Source organism: Apodemus sylvaticus, chromosome 2, assembly GCF_947179515.1.
Source record: "Apodemus sylvaticus chromosome 2, mApoSyl1.1, whole genome shotgun sequence".
Classification (NCBI taxonomy): Eukaryota; Metazoa; Chordata; class Mammalia; order Rodentia; family Muridae; genus Apodemus; species Apodemus sylvaticus.
Window position 1 is genome coordinate 41,230,930 of NC_067473.1, and position 22,904 is coordinate 41,253,833.

General features: G+C 43.3%; 1 protein-coding gene across 5 annotated transcripts in view; it reads left to right on the plus strand.

The window, feature by feature from the left end:
- The first annotated feature begins 5,681 nt into the window (after positions 1-5,681).
- Met (MET proto-oncogene, receptor tyrosine kinase) overlaps positions 5,682-22,904 on the plus strand; it is a 107,410-nt gene continuing 90,187 nt past the window's right edge. Inside the window, exon 1 of one of the 5 annotated variants that reach the window (XM_052173266.1) lies at positions 5,682-6,304. The gene's annotated coding sequence lies outside the window, so the exon portion shown is untranslated. The remainder of the gene's footprint in view (positions 6,305-22,904) is intronic. The other 4 variants (XM_052173264.1, XM_052173263.1, XM_052173267.1 and 1 more) reach the window with 4 other exon arrangements.

Sequence of the window (22,904 nt, forward strand, 5' to 3'; positions counted from 1 at the left end):
AGGTGGGAGATATTGACAGGAGATAGGATTCTGGGAACCTCTTTCCAGGGCTTTTTCCTTGTCTGACATCCATCTCTGGTCTTCTAGAGGATAGACACTCTAAAGGCCCCCTTAGGATTTTCTATCCCGTGACTGGTGCCCCCTTTCCCTCTCCCACATTCCTTGTGACCCTGTAGTGGTTCAGCTGTAGTTTGTCCCTCAGAGATCCATAAACTAGAAACACGGTGTCAGGGTGGTTGTGCTGCACTGTGGAGCCTCTGAGGCACTGAGTTACTGGGACACTCACTCATTCCCGAAGGAATTAATGCTGGTGTTGCAGAATGAATCCGTTCTCTTGAGACTGAATTGTTATAAACCAGGCCAAACCATACATTCGTTGCCCCCTTGGCATGACGTCTGGTTCCTGTGAATTTCTCTGCCATGTTGTGAGAAACAGTCTATGCCCCTTTTTCTAATAGTTGAGACTACCCAGTCTTGAAGGTTTAGTTTCCTAAATTTTGAGAAAAAAATTAAAAGAAAGCTGCCACTTTTATAAAGTAGTTATAGTTATTCGCACAGCAGCAGAAAATTTACAAATACAGACCCCACAGGAAAATTCTGAAGTTGTTGAAACAAAGGCATAGGAAAAAAGCATTCTTCTTCCTTTTTCACATTCAAATAGTCTCTGGTCCTGTCCTGACTGCCCAGGACCTGTGCCTCTCCAGCCTGTGAAGTGCTTTTCAGAAGGACAACCTAGTGGACCCAGGCCCCTTGCTCCTCACTGCAGCTTCGGCCTGGTAAGATCAGGCAAGCAGAAGAGGGAAGGTCTTGTCGAGTAGCAGCTGACTTTGTGGCCAGAGAAGAAAGAAAATTAACAAGTAACAGCAGGCTCTGCCCCTCCGAGTTGAATGACTGAGTTATTCATCCTCACAGTTTCTATTCATTATAGTGGAAAGGCACAGTCATGAGAATAGCAGCCTCAGGCCAATTGTGTAACCCTGGATAAGTTGCAGGATCGCTCTGAAGCTTGATTTCCTAAGTGTAAGATGACAATGATGCATGGTCTGGAGTTTATCATGAAGAAATAAGAAAAAAAAAATCTAAGTATGTGACAGATACGCCGAGGACTATTAGAAAATTAAGCTCCTGCTCGAGAAAAGCAGGAACTTTGGGTTTAACCTGAATAAATCAAACCACTAACAAAATGACAGAAGTGGATGCTCACAGCCAACCAATGGACTGAGCACAGGGCCCAATGGAGGAGCTGGAGAAAGGACCGAAGGAGCTAAAGGGGTTTGCAGTCCCAGAGGAGGAACAACAATATGAACCACCCATTAGCCCAAGAGCTCCCTGGGACTAAACCAACCAAGGAGCACACATGGAGGGACCCATGGGTCCAGCTGCATATGTAGTCGAAGATGGCCTTGTTGGACATCAATGAAAGGAGAGGCCGTTAGTCCTGTGAAGGCTCTTTGCCCCAGTGTAGGGGAATGCCAGGACCTGGAAGAGGGGGTGGGTGGGTTAGTAAGCAGGGGGAGGGAGAATGGGATAGGGAGTTTTCAGAGGGGAAACGAGGAAAGGGAAAAACATTTAAAATGTAAATAAAGACAATATCTAATAAATATAAAATTAAATTAAAACAAAAAGAAAGAAACTCTCACTCTGAATTGTTCTGCCTACAGCTCAGTAAGTCTTCTGGTTATAACAGCTTACAGCTTGAAGCAGAGCAGTCCTTTTGTCCTCAACATTGATCAGGCTTGGTCACATCCTAAGTGACTTAATAGAGAACATTTTTAGAGATGCAGACATCAGTTAATGGCAATCAAAGCCACTCCAAAGCATTGCGTACTGAAAGGACCCACTTCTCACCGTCATCCACAATCAAAGGCATAACCATTTCTGCATTTATCGGGCATTATCTTTCCTTTAATGTCAGGAATACCCAAGAAACAATTCACACATCAAATGATGCCCAAGAAGAAGGAATGAGTGGCCCCTGGTCCTGGAAAGGCTCGGTGCAACAGTGTATGGGAATACCAGGATAGGGAAGCTGGAAGGGGTTGATTGGGGAACAGGGGGAGGGAAGAGGGCTTATAGGACTTTTGGGGAGGGGGGGGGTCCAGGAAAGTGAAATCATTTGGAACGTAAATAAAGAATATATAGAGTAAAAAATAAATTTAAAAACTTAAAAAATAATAAAGTCAGGTTTTCTGGAACGAGCTATCTAGTGAGCTAATCTCATAGACATGGCTTCCTGGGTATTAAGAGCACAGGAGGATCTTCTCTGCTCTGTTCTCTTTTCTCTCATGTGAATTTCAGAAGTTTAACTATTCTAATGTACACAATGTGTGTCCCAAAAGGTAATAGAAACCCTACGCTCCCAGATTTTGTTTTCTTAGACACAGCAACAGAAGTGATAGGGCGGGGGAGGTGTGGAACCTGAGGAGCAGGGACACACAAATAAACACAAGGAGACCAAGGTCATAGATTCCACTCCTGACACAGGAGCACGGTGTCAAGGGCCAAAGTCTGCAGGCATTACAGGAGATGATTATAGGTTGCTGACAAACTGAAGAGCCCAGGCTTTTTCTACCATGATTTGCATTGTTTAAAAAAAAAAAAAAAGCAAACCAACAAAAACTTTCTATAAACCTATGTTTATATATGTGTCTGTGAGACTTTTTTATAACTTGGAGGCAATAAAACCTTGTCTTAAGGAAATTACCTCCACTTGTATTTCAAACAGCATACTTACTATGTAACAAGAGCGTGAGATCCAAGTTTTAATGTACCAAGGCTGGGTAGAAAGGATGCAACATAGCGCTAGAGATGGCAGCTCCCATGTCCCTTGACCAAGGCTACCATTAGGCCCAACTCAAGGTTAAGACATAAGTTTGTAACAGCTTTGATCTGTGTGTTACCTACAAATATGTAGATAAGAAAACTTCCGGGTTTTTTTTGTCCACTGATGTTTTGCCACATGCTGGAACGCATGTGTTACCACAGTTAGCTAGCAAGAAGCAGAGAAAGGACTCGCTCCATTCCGACCCCTGACTACTACACAAATTCATCTTAAGGAGCACCTTGCTCCCATTTCAGGGAGCACATCCATTCCACGTTCTTTGAAGACTGTAGGTGACAAAGCCCTACAAAGCCTTAGTGTCTGGTTAAACTGCCTTTCCCACACACATGGAACCTGGGCACAAGCGTGTATACATTAGGATCAGCATTAACGTCTTCCATGGTGACAGAATGCCTAGCCCTCCTCTAGACACCACTTCTGAACTCAAGGAAGCGAGGCAACAAGGTGTCACCAGCTGCATCTTTTCTTTTAAGCAAGAAGCTAAACCCCTTTCCAAAGGTGGCACCATCACATTTCGCCTTGTACTTCATTGCCAGAGAGACAGACAACATGTGGCTAGAACTGGTTGCAAGGAATTCTGGGAGAACTTTTTTCAAGCCTGAGAAGGGAAGGAGGGTGGGGAAATCTGCTTGGAAACAGGTGCGGGCTCAGCTAGCCAACAGCATTGGCCACAGTGGTTTGGCGGGTCAGGAAAATACCAGTAGAACTTCATCATCCACTGTGTCACCCATGCCACAGACACTAAGAAAGCCAAAGGACAATTAAAGTTTAATTTAAATTGGGGGAGTCCTGCCATCTTCAGAAAGTATCTGCTTCCATCATTCTAAGGATGTGAAATACTTTTTCTAATAAGCCAGTCCAGATAGTGTATAAAGTTAAACGATGTTCACAGTCATTCCTTTAATGGTATTATTTTTTAGCTAGTTTTATAAACTATTATCTTCTGGTTTATGGTTAACATATCAAAATATTAATTTTAAAGCCATTTAAAAAAAAACTGAACTGAAAATCGTCCTTAAGTAGAAACCAGGGAAAAATTCTATTCTAAAAAAAAAAAAAAAAAACTATAATAGAATGCTTGCACGTATAATCCACTGTTCAGTTTGTTTGTACTGCCTTTTCTGAGTCTTTATACAACTTTAATTGTTTTTGTTGTTGTTCTGTTTTTCTATTTTTAATCATAGCACTCAAACTTGGAAAACCTGTGAAGGCAACTACATGGGATGTAAAAAAAAAAAAAATCCAGTTAACATATTGCTATGGAAACCAGGAAATAGAAATGGCACACTAATCATTCATTTAGACAACTATGGCGTGTGTGTGTGTGTGTGTGTGTGTGTGAGAGAGAGAGAGAGAGAGAGAGAGAGAGAGAATGAGTGTGTGAGTGTGTGTGAGTGTGTGTGTGTTTGTGTGTGTGTGAGTGTGTGTGTGTTTGTGTGTGTATGTTTGTGTGTGTGTTTGTGTGTGTCTGTGTGTGTGTGTTTGTATGTGTGTATGTGTGAGTGTGTGTGTGAGTGTGTGTGTGTTTGTGTGTATGTGTTTGTGTGTGTGTGTTTGTGTGTGTGTTTGTGTGTGTGTGTGTGTAAAATTCATCTATTCACCTTCTATTTGTAAGATGTTATAAACTTTCGAGCTAATTGAGATGGCTTTTTAAAGGCCCAGGACCCTGTAGCTAGTAACACCAGAGTTTTAGAATGAGCTCCAGCCTTCATTAATGGCAAGATATTTGAAAGGCCCAGCTTGAGGCAGGCTTGCTTGGCTGGAGCCCCCGGACATAGCGGAGAGCCTTGAAGGAGATTTGAGAACTGGGTTCTAACTCTGGCCCTCTTAAGACCAGCTGTGTGACCTTCCTAGGAATTCATAGGGCCTGTTTTATTCATCTGCAAAATGATTCCGTGCAGGACTCCAAAAATGTAATAGGAACTTTCCTTTCCCATCAAGCCGAGGAGCGGTGAGGTAAACAGCTCTTGGGACTGAAATAGCTGTCTAGTGTCTGGTAACGTACGGAGCACAAAGCACAGTTATAGGAAACGTTCGAGACAGGGACCTGTTACCTTCCTAGTCTTTATTCTGTCTGTAAGAGGTGCCACCTGCACCTGTATAGTGGCTGTCACTTGAATGACTCTCAGTAACTAGCAAATGCATACCTCTATTTCCATTATCGAATCGGTTCATACAACAACTGGAAAGAACTCGCATTCTAAAAGGCGATGGATTCCTTAGATCCTTTCATCTTCTTGCATCCTTGTAGGTAAATGCAAAAGTTTAGAAACAATTCTAACACACACGAATCTTCATAAGTGAACTATTGCCCCAAACCTTTTTCAATATTTTTTTTAATATTTGAGATTTGAACTTATGTGTTGGTTTTGTTAGTTGCTATTTGTCTTTTTAATCGCCTTGTGTCCATTTGTCTATTTAATTACCCTGTATCCGGCTATGAGAAAAAGTGAAAATTAACCGGAAGCCTCTCCTGGGTTAAACTCCTGTGGTTCTTCCAGAAATCCGAGTTATTATAGTAGGGGATAATGATTGCAAAATGAAATCTTTGGGACAATCCGTCCATGCACTCCCAACATTGTCTGTGACAATGAGCGCCTTGTGTTTTCGTGGCGCCTAGATCTCTCTGTCCACGCGGGTGAGTGCGGGGGACCACCGCCGCGGGCATGGGAGAGGCTGCAGCGCCGGGGTGCGCCTAGGGTGCGTGCACTTTGCGCGGGTGACTTTAGAGCACCAGGAGGGGGAGACTCGGGGCCGCTGATTTCCCTCTACACTGGCTTCAGACTCCCAGAGCTGGGGAAGGAAGAGAAAGCGCCGCAGCCCGGGCGGGAGAGGGAAACTTCTCCACCTAGAAAGTTTCACCTTGTCGAGGGCGGGGGTGGGGCGGGGCTTGAGGAAGTGCGACCCCCAGGGCTAAGCGTACTGGCTGCGGGAAGGGCGGGGACGCCACCCCACCCCCCCAACCCTCCCAGGGTGGTGCCAGTCCCCATCTCGGCCCCTCGAGGGACCGCTGGGACAGACCTAGAGCGACAGGGACAAACGGACACGTGCTGGGGCGGGTGCCTGGGTCCCTTCGCCTCCAGCCCGGACGCGCCCGGGCGCCGCCGTTGCCCGGCTGAGTCACGGGCCGGGCAGGGCGCGTGTGGGAAGGGGCGGAGCAGTCCGAGGGCACTCGGCGGGGTTCGGCCCGGGCCGCAGGTGACCCGGACGGCCTCGCCGCCCGCAGCGTCCGAGCCCGGGTGACCCGGTGCGGAGCCAGATGCTGGGAGACCGCTGACTCTCCGGAGAAGGGCGGAGCGCGCGGGTGGTCCCCGGCCAGCTGACTTCGCCGCCGCGCGCTCCGGGCACCCCAAGGTACAAACTCCAGCCGCGTTGATCCCGCACCCACCCTCTCCCAGCACCTCTGCTTTCTTTGTTCCACTAAGGGAACGAGCTACTGCTCCGGAGGACAAGACCACCGAGGTGGGTGCGAGCCCGGGGGCTTAGGAAACTGAAGGTATGGGGTCGGGGGAGGTGCAAACTAGAATTGGCTTGTCGCTTTAGGAGGAGTGTTGTTGACGGCCACCTGTGTGACTCAGGGGCGCAGAGAGCATTGGGTGCTCCAGGGCTTCTGTAGCTCTGCAAGTTTCACCTCTGGTCTGACTCAGTCTTTGCAAAAGGGATCAGTCACCCTGTCCAGGGTGATGCAGGTTTGAGCCCAGCCATTTCCTTGTTCCCAGTCTTGTTTTATCTGCCTTGCAGGAACGCGCGCGGAGGGGGTGGGGGTGTCTTTCCCAAGGGCAGGTGTTTCTGGGATGGTCTGAATTTTTTATTCCTGGCAAACACACAGAGTGTGTGATCCATCATTTTCTATCCCACTTTATCTTTTTGCTGGGACTCAGTGGAGGTGAAATACATTATAACCAGAGGTCAGGCAGTCTGGCTAGTGGCAGTATAATTATTAAATCACCAAAGAAAGTAAAATGCCGAATTTACTCCAAACTGTGGTTTCCCATTTCCTACCTTTTGTGTTTGGAAGAGCCATTTGCTAATTTGGCAGTTGGCAAGGGTTCTAGGAACTCACGCATGAATGCGTGTCCAGTAGCTTTCCCTTATCACAGGCTTGTGTTCAAAGCAGCTCTGGAGCAGAATGAAATATTGTCAACTTTCTTAAGCAAAATAATCAGGAGGCTCTAATTGCCGCGTTAAAAAACGGTCCCTGACTCTGAGGAGATTGTAAAAGCTGTAACTGGGGAGAATATAGACAGAATTTTAAGAAGAGAGTTTGCATTTTGTAGCATTGGGTGGAGGTTTATTCTGTCGCTTCCAACAGCCAGCCACACACACATTGCCATGCAAATGGATTCAGAAGAACATTATTTTCCTTTACAGCTCAACTATTATAGCTGACTAATGAATTTCTTCTGCGTGAAGATGATCTGAAAATGATGTAAATTTTGTTTCCCTTTGCTACTGGGACATAAATTGTGCTTTTATGGGAGCAGTGTTAGTGTTGCCTGGATATTTACAGGTATATAGCTTTCCTCTCCAGCTGGAAGCTACCTCGGCTTTGTTCTCAAGTGTAAATTTCCACTGTGGAACAGAAATGGGTTCTGATACAAATTACAGACTTGTCATCGTCATTTCGGGTCGTGATGTAGTCAATGCTTATCTCATCTGAACAGATAAAAAAAACGCACATGAGATGTACATCTTCAGTGAGAAATTTTATGGTACGAAAAATGTGTTCCTATAAAGTGCAATAGGTGCTTTAAATTTTGTGGTCAGTTTTCGAACTCGGCAGGGCCTTGGTCAATAGTTATTAACTTAGCCACATTCCGCCGCAAACAAGATGGATTTATGGCATGTCGAGGATGATCAGACAAGCACTGCCTTTCCCAGGGAGACTGCTTTGTTCTTGGTCATTGGCAACAGGGTATTTACACAAGGGATGCACTATGAGCTTTGAGGTTCCGAGCGCAAGCTTTAGCTGTAAAATGAAAAAATACAGGCAGTTAATATGTAAGTCTAACATTTGTACTACTTTTACATTTACAATGAGAGGAAAATAACAGTTTTGTCAAGGGGGTAAATACCTACAGTTTACGATTTCTTTGACCATGTAAACAGTGTCCCGTGTTTGTCTTGAACTTTTTAAAAAAAAAAAATAAATGAGGACTACATTTAGATTTATATTTGAAAAGTCCATTTGCAAAGCTGTTGATAATAAGTATTGATAATAAGTATGCTGAAATAAGTAGTTCAGAATAGGATGAGTCTGATTTTTCTCTGCTAAGTTTATGTAATAAGGTGAAGGTTTTCTCCAATGTGGTTTTCTCAGAACAAAGAGGGTAACTCAGAAGGGAGCTGACATTCGGTGTGGCTGGTCAAGTGACGCTGGCCACTCTGCCTATTGCCTGTTATTGAGAGTTATTCTGCACTGAGAAAAAGGACCATGAAACTCTGTCCCGGGGGCTCAGATCTGACAGGATGGTGATCTGCTGTGACCACACGCAACTCATCACACATCCAGATCCCCTTCTGTACCCCTCTGTGCCTCATCCCAGTAACCCCCATTTCACATAGCTTTGTTGGCTTCTGCTTCACAGACATGAGGTTTAGGGGTGGCCAGGAGGGGGATGGGGTGTGATCAGGTGTATGGCCTGTATGCATGTGTGTGCCTGCGCCTGTGGAGGCCAGAGGAGAGCTTCAGATCTCCCAGAACTGGAGGTAAGGTAGTTGAGTGAGCGGCCACGTGGGTGCTGTGAACCAGGCTTACTCTTGTGTTAGAGCAATCACTGCCCTTAAATGCTGAGCCTTTTCACTAGTCTCCCTATACACTGTGGCCTGTTGTGTTTATGCCTGGAGCACCTAAAGTCCTTATCATCGTCCCTTAGCAACAAACTGAATGCAGAAACCCAAGTGCAAGGGAAGTAGTTTTCTTTCCCTGACCAGTGTATGTTGCAACTCTTGTCAATACTGAGCCCTCAGGACAGAGTTTCATGATCCTTTTCTCGGTGCAGAATAACATGCAACTCTCAAGAGTATGCAATAGGTACAGTGGCCAGTGTCAGTTTGGAGCCATTTTGACTATGAGTTCTTAACACATACTGATTTCTGACTAAACTCACAAGAAGTTTTACTATGAGCATTAGCTGTACTGGTTCTAGGCGAGCATCTGAAACTGAGGAAGGAAAATGAAATATTTCTGCCCTTGAAACGTTATAGTTAGCAAGGCGGTGGTAGCGCACGTCTGTAATCTCAGCACTTGGGAGGCAGAGGCAGGCAGATTTCTGAGTTCAAGGCCAGCCTGGTCTACAGAGTGAGTTCCAGGACAGCCAGGGCTACACAGAGAAACCCTGTCTTGAAAAAAAAAAAAAAACAACAAACAAACAAAAAAGAAAGAAAGAAATGTTTATAGTCTGATTTGGTAGACAGATATTGCATATACAAAATAGAGCTAGAATTCATAATTATTAGGGAACATAAAGACCTTAACATAGCTAAGCCTCCTTCTGCTTATTTAATTCTTTATACCCTCCAAGCTGAGCCTGGCACATCTTAAGGTCTTCACAGTTCCACATTATAGACTAGGCAGCCTCACTCTGTGTTCTTTAACCCATTCCCAGCTATCAACAGAGGCTGAGCCCCTGGCAACATGCATGTGCACACACACAGAACACATACATACATACACACACTCACACACACATACACATACATGTCCTCTCTCCCCCCTCCTTTCCCCCTCTCTCCTTCCCTCTCTCTCTATTTTCTCCTCCTCCTCTCAGTTTTCTTTTACTTTCTCTCTTTGTAGGAAGACAGTTTTTTTAAAAAAAAATCCCACTATTTCTTCATATGTGTGGGGTCTTCCACCCCATTATCAGATTAAGAGCTGTGAGTGACTTTGTAATCTGCCTTCCCATCAGAAAGCCCATTCTCAGATATTTCTTCAGCTGCTTTAAATTGTTTAACATGTATATTCCCCTTGGGTTTTGTTTTAATAAAAGCATCCAGTAAAATCCAACTACTTTGCTTTTCAAGGGACAAAATGAAGAAAGTGTTTTTATAAGCTATAAAACATAATTGAGAGGGAAAAAAAATCACATGTGTGGCGTTTGTACCAAGAGGTGTAAGCACTATAAAATGAAGAACAATCAACTTTGGAAATCACAGACCCAGGCATGTGGGGTTCTTTCTGTGGTGTCGTGCAACTGCCTTTATACAGATTACTCTGTATAAAGTACATTTTAACTTGCCTCAAGATACGGAGGTACGGGGACATATAGCAATTCTGTAAAGACCAATGGGCCAGGTAAATTATATCATGAGGGTGAAAACCTGACTGTACCTCTGAGACAGAAAGGCAAAGAAGTTGTGAGATGTGGTCAGGGGACCACAGGTACGATGGAAGCTAAGTCTTATTCTCTTAAGACTATGACTGGGATTTAGGATGTTTCGTTGACCATCTACTAGGCGTAATGTGAATGTGTGGTGTGCTGTAGAGAATAAAGCCCACAGGAACCGGGCCCCCACGACACCCTGTTCTGTTAAGAGAGACAAACAACAAATTCATAAGTAAAACACATTTTGTATGTTAGTGTTGAAGGAGAACAGGACTGTCAGAGATAAGGATGTGAGTAATGAGAAAAGGAAAGGAGGGGAGGAGAAAGGAGGGGAGGGGAGGGGAAGAGAGGGAGGGGAGAAGACATGAGATGAGGGAAGAGCCTCCCTCAGGGATGACCTGAGCCAGAAGCATAAGGAGACAGTGTGTGAACACCCTGAGTCTCCCCCACAGTGCCCTTGTGTTCTTGTGTTCTTCAGGAGGTGTGTACTGCACAGCTATCCACAGAGCCTCTCCTTTAGGAGGTGTTCTTTTAAAAAAACGTCTCTGTGGGTAGCTTCAGTCTCAGAGATGAAGGTGCACAGGTAGACCAGGTAGACCGGAGCCTTTCGTTTATGGAACTTAGGAAATGATTCATGATATTTCCCTCTGTTCATCAGGTCCAACATCAGAAATATTTATCCATTAATTTAAGAAGGTTCTTTCTTACTATCTACCCTGGACCTGGCCCAGTGAAATTTGTGGACAGTCATGCCATTATAGTCATTGCTGGCCTTTTCCAGGGTGATAAGTGGGTACCAGCAATATGGCAGTTGCTTGCTGGTGGCGTGCCTGTCTGTGCTGTTTTCCCATCTCCTGTATCCATGTCCTTTCCTCTTTTGTGTGACGACACTAGCCTAGATTCCCCCTCCTCCTTCCTTCCTTCTCTCTGTTTTGCCTATATGTCCTGTGTGAATAATTGCAAACAGAGAGTTTGAATGAATGAGACCATCCATTTTTCTTAGGTACTGATGAAAGTTCCACGCAAGAGGAGACAGTCACCACTTGGCGCCCATCATTGGAACTGTCACGTGACATCTCTGTGTGTCATGGACCAGTGTGTTTCTTCTCTTCTGAATTTTCAAGAGAAGCCACGCAGCTCCCAATTTTAAACTGTTGACTTGCTATCTTTAAAGCGCTGTATATCCAAGAGGGATAGAGATTCTTCAGACTAGAGTTGGTCCCATGAGACTATGGTTGTGCCCTTCCCTACGGTGTGGCTCCTTCAGGTACGGTGCACTTGAGCAGCAGACACACCCAGAGAGACTTAGCATATTTTCTAAACAAAGGGCTTAGGTTTTTCAAGACTTCTAAAAATCATCATCATCATCATCATCATCATCCCACTGTAGAAAATCAAGTCAAAAAAGAAAAGGATATTTCATCAGTCATCGCCTATTAGCACATAGGTCTCTAAACTGATCGGTCCACTTGCTTTGCAACAGGCTTCGGGCATTTACAAGCAACAGGATAATCTCGTTATTTTGTTCTTAACGCTGAGGACCTTGTTTTCTGAAACCTGAATCCATCATAACTCTGTATGTGAACTTCATTTCATTTCCAAGTTCTCTCCATTTCCAAGCATAGACTCCCCTCTTGGAATATTGGCTCTTTATTTTGGATCAGACTGAACTCCCCCACCCCCTTTCTGGTTCCCCTGCTATTGAAACTCAAAACGTGCATCGTTGCCTTCCTGGCTTTGAGGGCCCTTTCAAAGCAGGCAGTGTTGCAATCTGTTTTTCCAGAGGAATAAAGGTTGTGTATCACAGGTTGTGTACGGACCTGTTTGGCTTACTCCGAAAACCTAGGTAAAGTGCACAACTAGAAGGCCATTGTGTAAGAAGGGAAGATTATGGGCTCTGTGTCTTCCTGCTATTTTAAATGCAAACATAATAATACTCCAGAAAGCAGTGCACATGTTAAGATCACAGCCCTTTTCCTGTTTGGAAATGATTCCGTGTTGCCTGAGAATAGGAAACCTGAGATAGAACTTAGGATCTGAGGTTTGGAAGTTGTATGTTAAGACAGCAAGGCCTGGGGATCCAAAACTGACTCCGACTGCCGACCTTTGACGTAAGGTAGTCACCCAAACTCTGAGAGAGAGGTGAAGTAGATCCATGTAGCAGGATTAAGGGGTCTGGGTCACCCCCTCGGAGGCCTGCTCATGTGGGAAAGCAAACCCCTGCCAAGTTTTGGGTCCCTAAGACAACTCAAACTGACTTTAAAAAACAAGTTTTGGCTTAGCTTGAGACCAGAGCATTTTTTTTCTCTTTGAGTTTTAAACCTAGGGGTCTTTTAAGGGAAATTTAATCCATGTGTTTTTGATTCACTAAACCTTAAACCATTACCCATAAACTGGATGTCCCCCCGACCTCTTTGAAGTCTCTAAAATTCTTTGAAACCACGGAACTACCCCCTGTTTTTTCCAGAAAAAAAATATGAAGTTACTTTTTGCTATGGGTTAGTAAGTGGCATTTTTTAAAAATCTGGGATGGTTGTAAAGTTTCAACATAGCTTTCTGAATGGGTACTAACAGGATGTAAAAACTGTAGCACCTTAGAGACCTGTTCCCCATGCTGATCAGTTGACGTCCTTACCGATGCCAAGGAGATATTTTTGGCCCACATCATCCTTCTTACACATGTATCCCAGATATTTGTCTTTTTTTTTCTTCTTTCACCCCTTAGTAAGCACACAGTAAACAAATACTTAGTTGAGTGTTAAGTAAATGACTTTTTTTTTGCAGCCCAGAACCTTTTGCCTAATGCCAATCTTTGTATTCAATATCAATATCCATCTGTCATGTCTTAGAACAAGATCTATTCTGAGTGGGTTGACCTGTTTCGGCAAATTTCAAGAATAAGCCATCTAACTAAATATATGACATTTATTGAAATTCATTTTGTACCGTGAAGCAACTGCCTTACAAAACGTGCTGAAAATAGGAAGGAATTTCTAGGCTAATTTGATTAAATATTCTGTTGTTACCATATGCTTTCTGAAAATTGATTTTTCCCTCTCTTACTATTCCGGTCGTCCTTCCTCCCACCTAGACATGTTTGCTGATTGAAAGCTATGCGCAGAAAAGGAAAGGTATGTGATGCATAAGAAGAGGAGCACATTGAAACAGGCATAGAAAACATATACTGGGCTGGTGAGATGGCTCAGCGCTTAAGAACATTGACTGCTCTCCCAAAGGTCCTGAGTTCAAATCCCAGCAACAACATGGTGGCTCACAACCATCCATAATGAGATCTGATACCCTCTTCTGGTGTGTCTAAAGATAGGTACAGTGTACTTACATATAATAAATAAATAGATAGATAGATAGATAGATAGATAGATAGATAGATAAATAAAATCTAAAAAACATATACTATCATTATAAATGACTGTCACATACAAGGGGGAGAAGGTTGCTCAGTGGTCATAGTGCTGTTGGGTTTTGTTCCAAACAACATGGATGACACAGCCTTGAACTGCATTGTCTGGAGCAAAACACCTTCTTGCTGTAGCTGGATTTCCTGTTTGTGTGTGATTTCTGGTAACTCTATTTCCCATATGAACTCAACACAAGCATGCAGCTTTAAATATAGTTGAAATGCACTTGGATAAAATGCATGGCTGCTTTGGAGAGATGGGGTAGGGGAGGGGGTACAAGACTTGAAAGGGCCTTAAGATCTGTTTTGATGCCAGACTTAGATTTCTAATTGCCCATTATATATTTATCCTCAGAAATCCTTCCTCATCCAGAGCGTGCAACATGTAAGGTAGCAAAATGTGATCATTCCTTATATTGTGTGAGGATGTGAGAGAAGTGGGGAATTATGTTATTATAATTATAGATTTTTTTAATTGAATCTAGAGGTTTACTGCATCCATGCAATCATCATCAAAGCTTGTTTTGATATATAGATAACTGTATATAGGAGTAACTTATTTATATAAGTCTGATTTTGTTCTTGTGCTTAGCTAAATCACTAATAACAATGATGTGGGTTCTTTTACACAAATATAAATATGTGTGGCAAATATTTTAAAACTCCATATAAAAGGCCTTATACCTTGATAAATGAAGACATATGTCTTATATATTTCAGACACTATATAAAATTGTTTGGTTTAAGACATTTGGTGGGATAACTTTTATGCCACAGACACAAAAATATCAGTGATACCTGGAGTTTGTGTTGGGTATTGAATCACTGAGAAAGCAGAGGGAAATGATAAAAAAATAAATAAATAAACACTTGAAGGGTCAAGGTGCAATGTATGTCAGAGTGTCTCATGAGGAGCCAGGCTGCCTTCCTTCCTGCCTTCCTGCCTTCCTTCCTTCCTTCCTTCCTTCCTTCCTTCCTTCCTTCCTTCCTTCCTGCCTTGCTTCCTTCCTTCCTGCCTTGCTTCCTGCCTTCCTGCCTTCCTTCCTGCCTTCCTTCCTTCCTTCCTTCCTTCCTTCTTTCCTTTCTTCCTTCTTTTAATCCTTCCTTCTGTCCTTTCTTTCTTTTTTACAGGTATCTTTGTTTTTGATAACTTTAATACACTTTTATCATGTTCACCCCCAAATTCTTCCCCTTAACTCCTTTCATATCCACACCCACTTCCCTGCACCCTACTTCTTGTCCTTAAAAAAAAAATCTAATAGTTGCCGGGCAGTGGTGGCACACGCCTTTAATCCCAGCACTTGGGAGGCAGAGGCAGGCAGATTTCTGAGTTCGAGGTCAGCCTGGTCTACAGAGTGAGTTCCAGGACAGCCAGGGCTACACAGAGAAACCCTACCTCAAAAAGAAAAACTATCTAATAGCCCATCAATTGTGATTTGTAGTGTCATCCTATTAAGAGTCTTATCCTCAAAGAAAACAGATTCTTTCTCCCCCAGAACCTGTCAACTCTCCATAGCACTTCATCTAGAAATAGAGGCTCACGGACCCATTTCTTCTCCATCTAAAATAACGAGGGCCTTATCTTGTTCCGGTTTTGTGTAGGTAACCTCAACTGTTCTGATCTCTGGAGTCTAGTGTTCCTGTCATGTCCAGGGGAGGCTGTTTTTTTCTGGGGCTCCCCTAACCCCTGATTCTTACCCTCCCCAGGCATTTCTACCTGCCTCTTCTACTATGGTCCCTGAGCCTGAGGGTAAGGGTGTGATATAGATGTCCCCTTTGTGTCTTCGTACGCCACAGGTACTTTGGATGGTTGTGTTATGCTATTAACTACTGTTCACCACATGAGGAAACTTCTCCGATGAGGTCAGAGAGCTGCACTAATCCATAGGTAGAGAGATGCAAGTTCAGATAGTAATTTGATACTATGACCATTCATAGCAGTAGTTTCACCATTTGAGCCTTCATAGGGTGAAGGCTCCCAACTATGGGCTCTCAGCCAGATTTGCAGTTAACAGGCATGTGTGTCCTCTTCAAACGAAATCAGAACGTAGTTGTTTACCTGTACTATTTGTTGCACAGATGGGTCTATATTACCAGTTACTGCTGTCGCTCTCAGGGCTCACAGATGGGGGATGACGATGACTTTTTCTCCCACAACCAAGGGTAAAGCCAAAAGTCTACATTATTTCAGAGGCTTTGGAACATCTCTGGGCAACAATTTAAGAGGAGGTATCTCACACCTGCCACTGGGCTTTGTATCTGCTAGCCTTTGTCTTCTGGGTGAACGCTGTCCATGTGTAGTGTAGATCCACCTAAACCCTGCAATGTGGATGCACATAGGTGTCTCTGAAACTTACAAAGTAGATTTTTACATTGCTTTCTCAAACTTCCTCGTTGTGAATTGTCCCACCCCAAGCCACACCCCTGCACAGCCCTCCAGCCCTCTTTCCACTTAAACCTCTCTCCTCCCATCACCCCACCTTTTCCTGTTTTATATCATCTGTGTTCTATTAGCCTTCTTCCCTTGGGATGATGGGTAAAGATGGTGAACAGAATACTTATCAAAATATTTCTTAGTCGCTTGTACAGCTTCTGAAAAGTTTGTAAGAATCCATAGCCCACTTTTTAATCATTACCTTCATTTTAATGGAAAAGAGGCAGATCAAAGTGTGAAATCAATGAAATCTCTCTCTCTCTCTCTCTCTCTCTCTCTCTCTCTCTCTCTCTCTCTCTCTCTCTCTCACACACACACACACACACACACACACAAACACAGAAGTCAGGTTGTGAGTAGAGTATAAGCTTTCCTTCTCTTCTGTCACACATGGCTTAATTCTTACAGAAGGTAGACTGTCACCTGTATTATTATTTGAACATGGCTGCTTCGCCCATGAATAAAGAATCTGTTCCTTAAGGTGGAAGTAGGTTGAAGTGGCATAGACCTGGAAAAGAAGAGTAGAAGTAGGAAATACGTAGTTCGCTGGAGCCTTGTGGACCATCACTATCCCTCTGACCCTTGCTCCATATGTCAGTACCCAGGTTAATAGACTCTAGCCACAGTCATCTGATGTTCTCCATGAAATCCTCACTCAGACTCCTCCGAGATCATGATCCTCGAGAACTGTGAGGCTTATAAACCGTTTCTTCATAAAGTCAGCTGCCTTCCATATTCTATTACAAAGCCTTCTAATATAATGATACAGATTTGAGCTGCTCTCTAAGTCTAGCTTGCCTTTGTCTACTAGTAAGAATAGCAGGACCTTAAGGGAGAAGCACAGCTATAATTGTCAATGGCATGTTCTAAGCACTCTGCAATCAACCCTTCACACAGGGTCAAGTTCATCTTCCCAGAGAAAGTTGTTGACATCAAACCAGACATGATTATAAAATTTTAAACCACTTTCACAGGAAAAAAATTATCCTATATAATCATTGTAATGTATGAATTATTATTGTGAACAAAGCAATGTATGGTCTTAAGAACTATATCAATGGTCATGTCCCACCGACATACCATCTGTTCTGGATGTGAGTTAGTGTCCATTGAGGATGTATCTTGAAGCCTTTGGAAGTTCGCTATAACAGAGTCCATGCTAGAGTGTGTCAGGAGTGAGACATTCATGTTTTAAATGCATTTAGACAGTGCTCTAAAGGTTTGAGAAAAGCTTATCTTGCTTCCTGTCTTTTTTGTTTTTACTTCCCGTATTTTTGCTTCTCTAAGAGTATGAAATGGGCAGTTATCATCTGACCCTGGCTTCATATTTGGGCATAAACCTCTCTCTCCCACCTCCAGGTAAAGGCCACACTGCTCAAAGAGCCTACGGTTTTGCATACTGTCTAGCTAACACAGAGACAACAAACGGATATTTGTCATTTAAAAACTGGAAGATTCTCTAGGTTTAAACATTGCATTAGTTATTGTTGGTTGACAGGAGAAGAACTTTAAGAAGAAATGAATACACATTTTAGGCTTCTCAAAAATGCATTTTCACACTAGCCAAAATTAAGAGACTTCTCAATTTTATTTCAGCCTCTCACCCACATTCAGATTGTCCCTTGACATCTGTATGCCAAGGCTCAGTGGGTTTTAAGCACTGGTCTTCAAGGAGCTTTTCAAAAATGCTGTTTACATGACCAGAAAAGTACAGATAAAATCCCAAGCAGTTTCCCTAATGTCAATAAAAGGTGACAGCTCTGAATCTGTGTCATAAGTTGATTAATTACTTTCCAACTACTATTAAACATTGTAAGTGAATAGCTCTGCTGGAATTCAGGATCAAGGTTCCCTCCCAATTCCTAAAGGGTTTTAGTTTTCAGAGACAAATGATCATTATAACTGATTCATTCCTTTAAGATCTTTAGACCGTTACCTCTATTGAATATAGGAGAGTGTCTTTTTTGATGAGTTTTCTTTCCCCAGAAGCTATTTCTTCTAAATTTTTATGAATCTGATTCTAAGATAATAATGATGATGATGATGGGGATGGGGATAGGGAAGGGGAGGGGGAAGGGGAAGGGGAAGGGGAAGGGGAAGGAGAAGGAGGAGAAGAAGGAGAAGAAGAAGAAGAAGAAGAAGAAGAAGAAGAAGAAGAAGAAGAAGAAGAAGAAGAAGAAGAAGAAGAAGAAGAAGAAGAAGAAGAAGAAGAAGAAGAAGAAGAAGAAGAAGAAACTGGCATTTCCTCTTTAAAAGGCTCAAGGAGCTGATGGATTATGTAAAGAGGAAGAATCTGCTACAGCAGTCATAATCAGGTGGCCTTCTGCTCCTCACTTCAGCCTGCTCCCTCTGGGAGTGGGCACAAAGGGCTTTCAGATGAGAGTGTTCTGAAAGCTTTGTCCAGTCCACAGAACGAGTTCTTCTCCTACAGGTCTCTGTCCCATTGTTCCCCAGGTCTACTGCAATGACTGCAAACTCTCACCATCCTCTCAAGTCCTCTGTGGTCCTCAGCTTTCTTTGGTCTCAGTGTAAGGTCTCCTTTTATATATGGAGAGTAACAGAAACGCAATTGGTCTCCACGTCCCTTGTCATATGTCCTCAAGTATGTCTCAGGGAGCAAAGGCGTCTTTTCACCCTATGATCCTGAGCCCGCTCTCCCCCACGTCTTTGATCACCTTGCTCTGGCTGCCCTGCCCTCCTCTTGCCCCCTCCCCTCCCTGGCCATTTTTCATTCAGTCCTGGTGCAACCAGCTGCTGCCTCAACAAAGAAATAAAGCACAGACGCAAGGTGAGCTGATAGGATCTGGAAGCCACGGGTGCCCGAGTGCGCACTCTGACTTGTCTTATCTTTTAAGTCAGAGTTCTTGAAAAATACACACCTAACCTGTTTTCTCTGCTTTCCTTGTCCTTCTTTGTTCCCTAGCTCATTTCATTCAAGTGGTCTCCTCCGGGTGGCAAAGAAGACTCCTCATTGCCAAACTAATGAGTGTTTGCTTTAGTCTTACTCTCGTCCATGTATGATCACTACAGTCCATGATGTGTGTCTGATTTCTTCCCTCCCGCTCGAAAGTTCTGCCTTAGCCTTGAAAAATCTTTCAGACTCAGTCTCTGTGTCTCCAAGTTTCCTGTTTGACTTTTCTGTATACCTTTGGAATAAAGGCAGTGCTAGTCCTTATCTGGAAGGAGTGGGATCAGAAGTGTTCTCTCAGATTCTAGAATATCTGCCTAGACTGAGTGTCCCTAGCTGAGTGTCCCTAGTGAATATCCAAAATACAAAAACCACTCCGAAATTCAAAACCTCTCAGTATGCAGGTACTCCGAGGATGGCAGACTTTAGAGCAGTTTGCAGTCTTGATTTTTAGATCATGGATATTTAGCCTGAGTAGAGTTTAAAGGCCCTGCTCTCCTAAGGTGATGCCTTTTTGTTCAACTATAGAAACACAATAATTTGATTTTCTGTTTAGAGAAAAAAATGTTCTTTGCACATTGGGGCACAGGTTCTCAAGACCATAGGGGAGAGATAAAAGCGGCTAGGACACTGGGGCTATCCAGGTAATGAAAGGCACTGTCCTGAGCAGTAAGTCAGCCATGTCTACAATACGCACACACGGGAGTCCAGTACGATGAATTGAGGGCCTGGGAGAAGAGAGACTCAATCTGTGACAAGGCTGGAGAGCAGGTGTCATGGCTGAGAACAGGCGACACAAGGGTTTCCAACTGCCCTCTTGGCTTGACTTATTCATCCTGTTTTTCCAGCCTGTTAGCTTTGTTGGCTCCAGCCCTTCCTTCTCTACATCTTATCATCTATGTTCTGTTCCTTTTAGATTGTATTCTTGACTTGTTGTTGCAATAAAATGCAGAACAGCTAGCAACTTAAGGGAGAATAGGGACTGTTTGGGTGGGGGTTGGGCAGTGGGTTACAGCGATGTGACCCATCATGGCAGGCAAAGCGTGGTGGCAGAATACGAGGCTGACTTTCAAGAAGCAGAAAGCAATGGATGCTTGTGCTCAACTTGCTTTCTCCTGTTTCCCTTTCTGTTTTAATCTGTCCCACACTTTGGGTAGGTCTTTCCTTCCCCTATCTACCTTTCTGGAAACACACAAACATAAGCAGAAGTGTATCTCCTAAATGCTTCCAAACCCAGTCTAGTTGACCCTGGAGATTAACCATCGGGGTGTTTACACCCCATCTACATGATGACTGCTTCTTACATCTTTAGCCTAGACTTTCATCCTTCATTATAAGACACTCATATCCCACCACATGCCCAACAACTCTCAGCCACATACGTAGTACTTCAGCTGTGCACACAACAACCACAATGGTTTCTTTCTCCACATCCCTATCCAACTTCTGGTCTTCTTGAATCCCACTAGTTTTTCTAATCTCTTCTGTCAGTAATTGGGAAAGCCAATCTCATTATAAAATCTATGATCCTATCTGATATTTTAATTCCATTGTCTCGTTCTTCAAAATATTACCACAATTCAGCCACTTCAGCTACAAGGAAACGTATTATTTCTGTCACTGTCGGACTGCATAAGCCGTCTGCCACTGGCTTCATTGCCTCATCCTTATGCCATGCAATCCCCTGCTACCAGCATTCCTCTCACACACTCAAAGGGATTTCACACAAATATAAGCACCTCCTTAATCCATACTTTATATTGGTCTCTCATTTCATTCCAACAAAAACCGGAATTTCACAGTGGCCTGCGAGGGCTCTCCTATTCTGATTCTTTGTCTTTCTAGACATCATCTTTTGGGTGCTCCTTCTCACTTCAGTGTCACCATGTGGTCACTAAAATGGGATATATGCACTAACTGCCATAGCCATTGACTCCCACCTACAGACAGAAGGCAGAGCCTTCAGCAAACTGCAGGAGAGGCATTCTCTGAATGTGACTTGGTAGTTTCAACCACGCCATCTCCTCTCACACAGCTGACCTCCTACTGCATTCAGGAAAGTCCTATACCTTGTCCTCAGCGCACAAAGTGTCTGTGCCCTTAGCTGTTCTGAGCATGTCATCGACTTTCAAGACCCAGCTTAAGCCATCGCCATTTTGAACCACCTTTAGCCTTTCTTCTCCGCGCGCTTATCTCCTCCTATGACAACAGTGCTAAGGCAAAGGGGAGGGGCGATGGGGGATGGGACTTCCCATCATTTTGACAATGACTCTAAGTGGAAAGGAACATTTAAAAAGACCATTTCCTTTTCTTGCTCTTCCTTTCTTTACCTCAAACACAGTTCTTACACACTCACAATAGCACGATTGCATAAACACACACATAGCCCTGAGTTATTTTCTCTTCAATTGATCAGTTATATAAATGCAATGCTGAGCACAGTTGTTTTGAAGTTGTCCTAACCTTTAGATTTATTGATTTTTTTTTCAAGCATCCAGGGTGTTTACTGGATGTTAGAAACAGGATTCCGTATTTACTTCTCGGTCCTGTCCTCCTTTTTTACAGACTGGCTTATTTGCCATTCTCTGCTCCTAATTTAAAGGTATTTATTTTTTATTTTGTAGATAATGTACTTCGTTCCGTATTTTAAGATGATGTATTGATCTCACCGTGTGTGTAAGCTTTTGATTTTTTTGTTCCAACATAATTGCATTAGTTTCACTCATGAAAATCCTCACCTGTAGACAAATACAGCCAAGTTTGCTAATTCCATTCATTCATAGTAGTCTCACAATTTCTAAGATGCTTAGAAAAGAAACCATTGTGTACTTCAGCTTCAAAGCCGAGACCTAATTCATTCAGTTTTGGAGTCTGCTTGCTGATGCTTACTTCCCAGAGAACGTTCTCAGATGTGAGCAAAACAGGGTTCAGAAGTGAACAGAGTATTAGTCAGAAAGGCCCACCTGATACAACCCCTGTGTCTCATTCCTTACTCACATGGTTTCTCTTTCCCTGTGACAGAGCCACCATGACAAAACTGGGTCTACTCACTGTCTGTTTCCCTGTGCAGCTGTTTAACTTTTTGCCTTCTGAAAACCCAGAGGGAATGGTTCAGCCAATAGTGTTGCATGGAGATAATCCTAGCACTAGGAAGCAAAGACAAAAAGGACAGTTTGAGACCAGCCTGAAGGACAATGTAACAGGGCCTTGTCTCACTCAAAGATAATGAAGGGAGGAAGGGAGGGAGGGAAGGAAGAAGGGAAGGAGGAAGGAAAGAGACACATTAATCCACTGGAGCACAGATCCTTCCCATTTGGACCTAGAACATGCCTTATGCCCAGGACATTTTCCACTCCCCACCCCCACAGAGAGGAGGGAATGTCTGATTCACTAGTGAGCAATGTATCAGCTTCCTCTGTATGTGTCTTCCTTGTGGTCGACACTCTGACTGCCTGGACAGGTTCATCCTTTCCAAACTCTGATGTGAATGTAGCAGGAAAGGCCTGCTGGACTTAACTTATTTTAACTCACATATAGGGAAAGATGTGATCTGTGGATTTATTTTATTCACTGTTCCGGGTTTAATTGAGCAAAATCTGGTAGGGCATCTACGCGATCTGAATTATAAATTTCCATTCATCTATTAGACTGAAAAGAGGGAAAAAAAACCCTGCTTTGGTTTCAAGCCTTTTAGCATGTTCTTAACAATGGGGAATTTCAACCTCCACATTTCCAAGGATAATGAAATGTTCTTGTATGAGCTACCATTTATTAATGGGGTAGATGCCTGTCCATCAACCGGGATTCTGACAGTTCAATGAATGTTCTGAATAGTATTTTTCTTTACAACATGCACAATAGTAAAACAAATGTCCATTTATTCTTTTTTCCCAGAAGTTGCATGTTGTCAGCCATTCTTGTAAGAACAAAGATGTTTGCTAACAGATTATGAATTTATGAGACAAAATCTCGAGGAT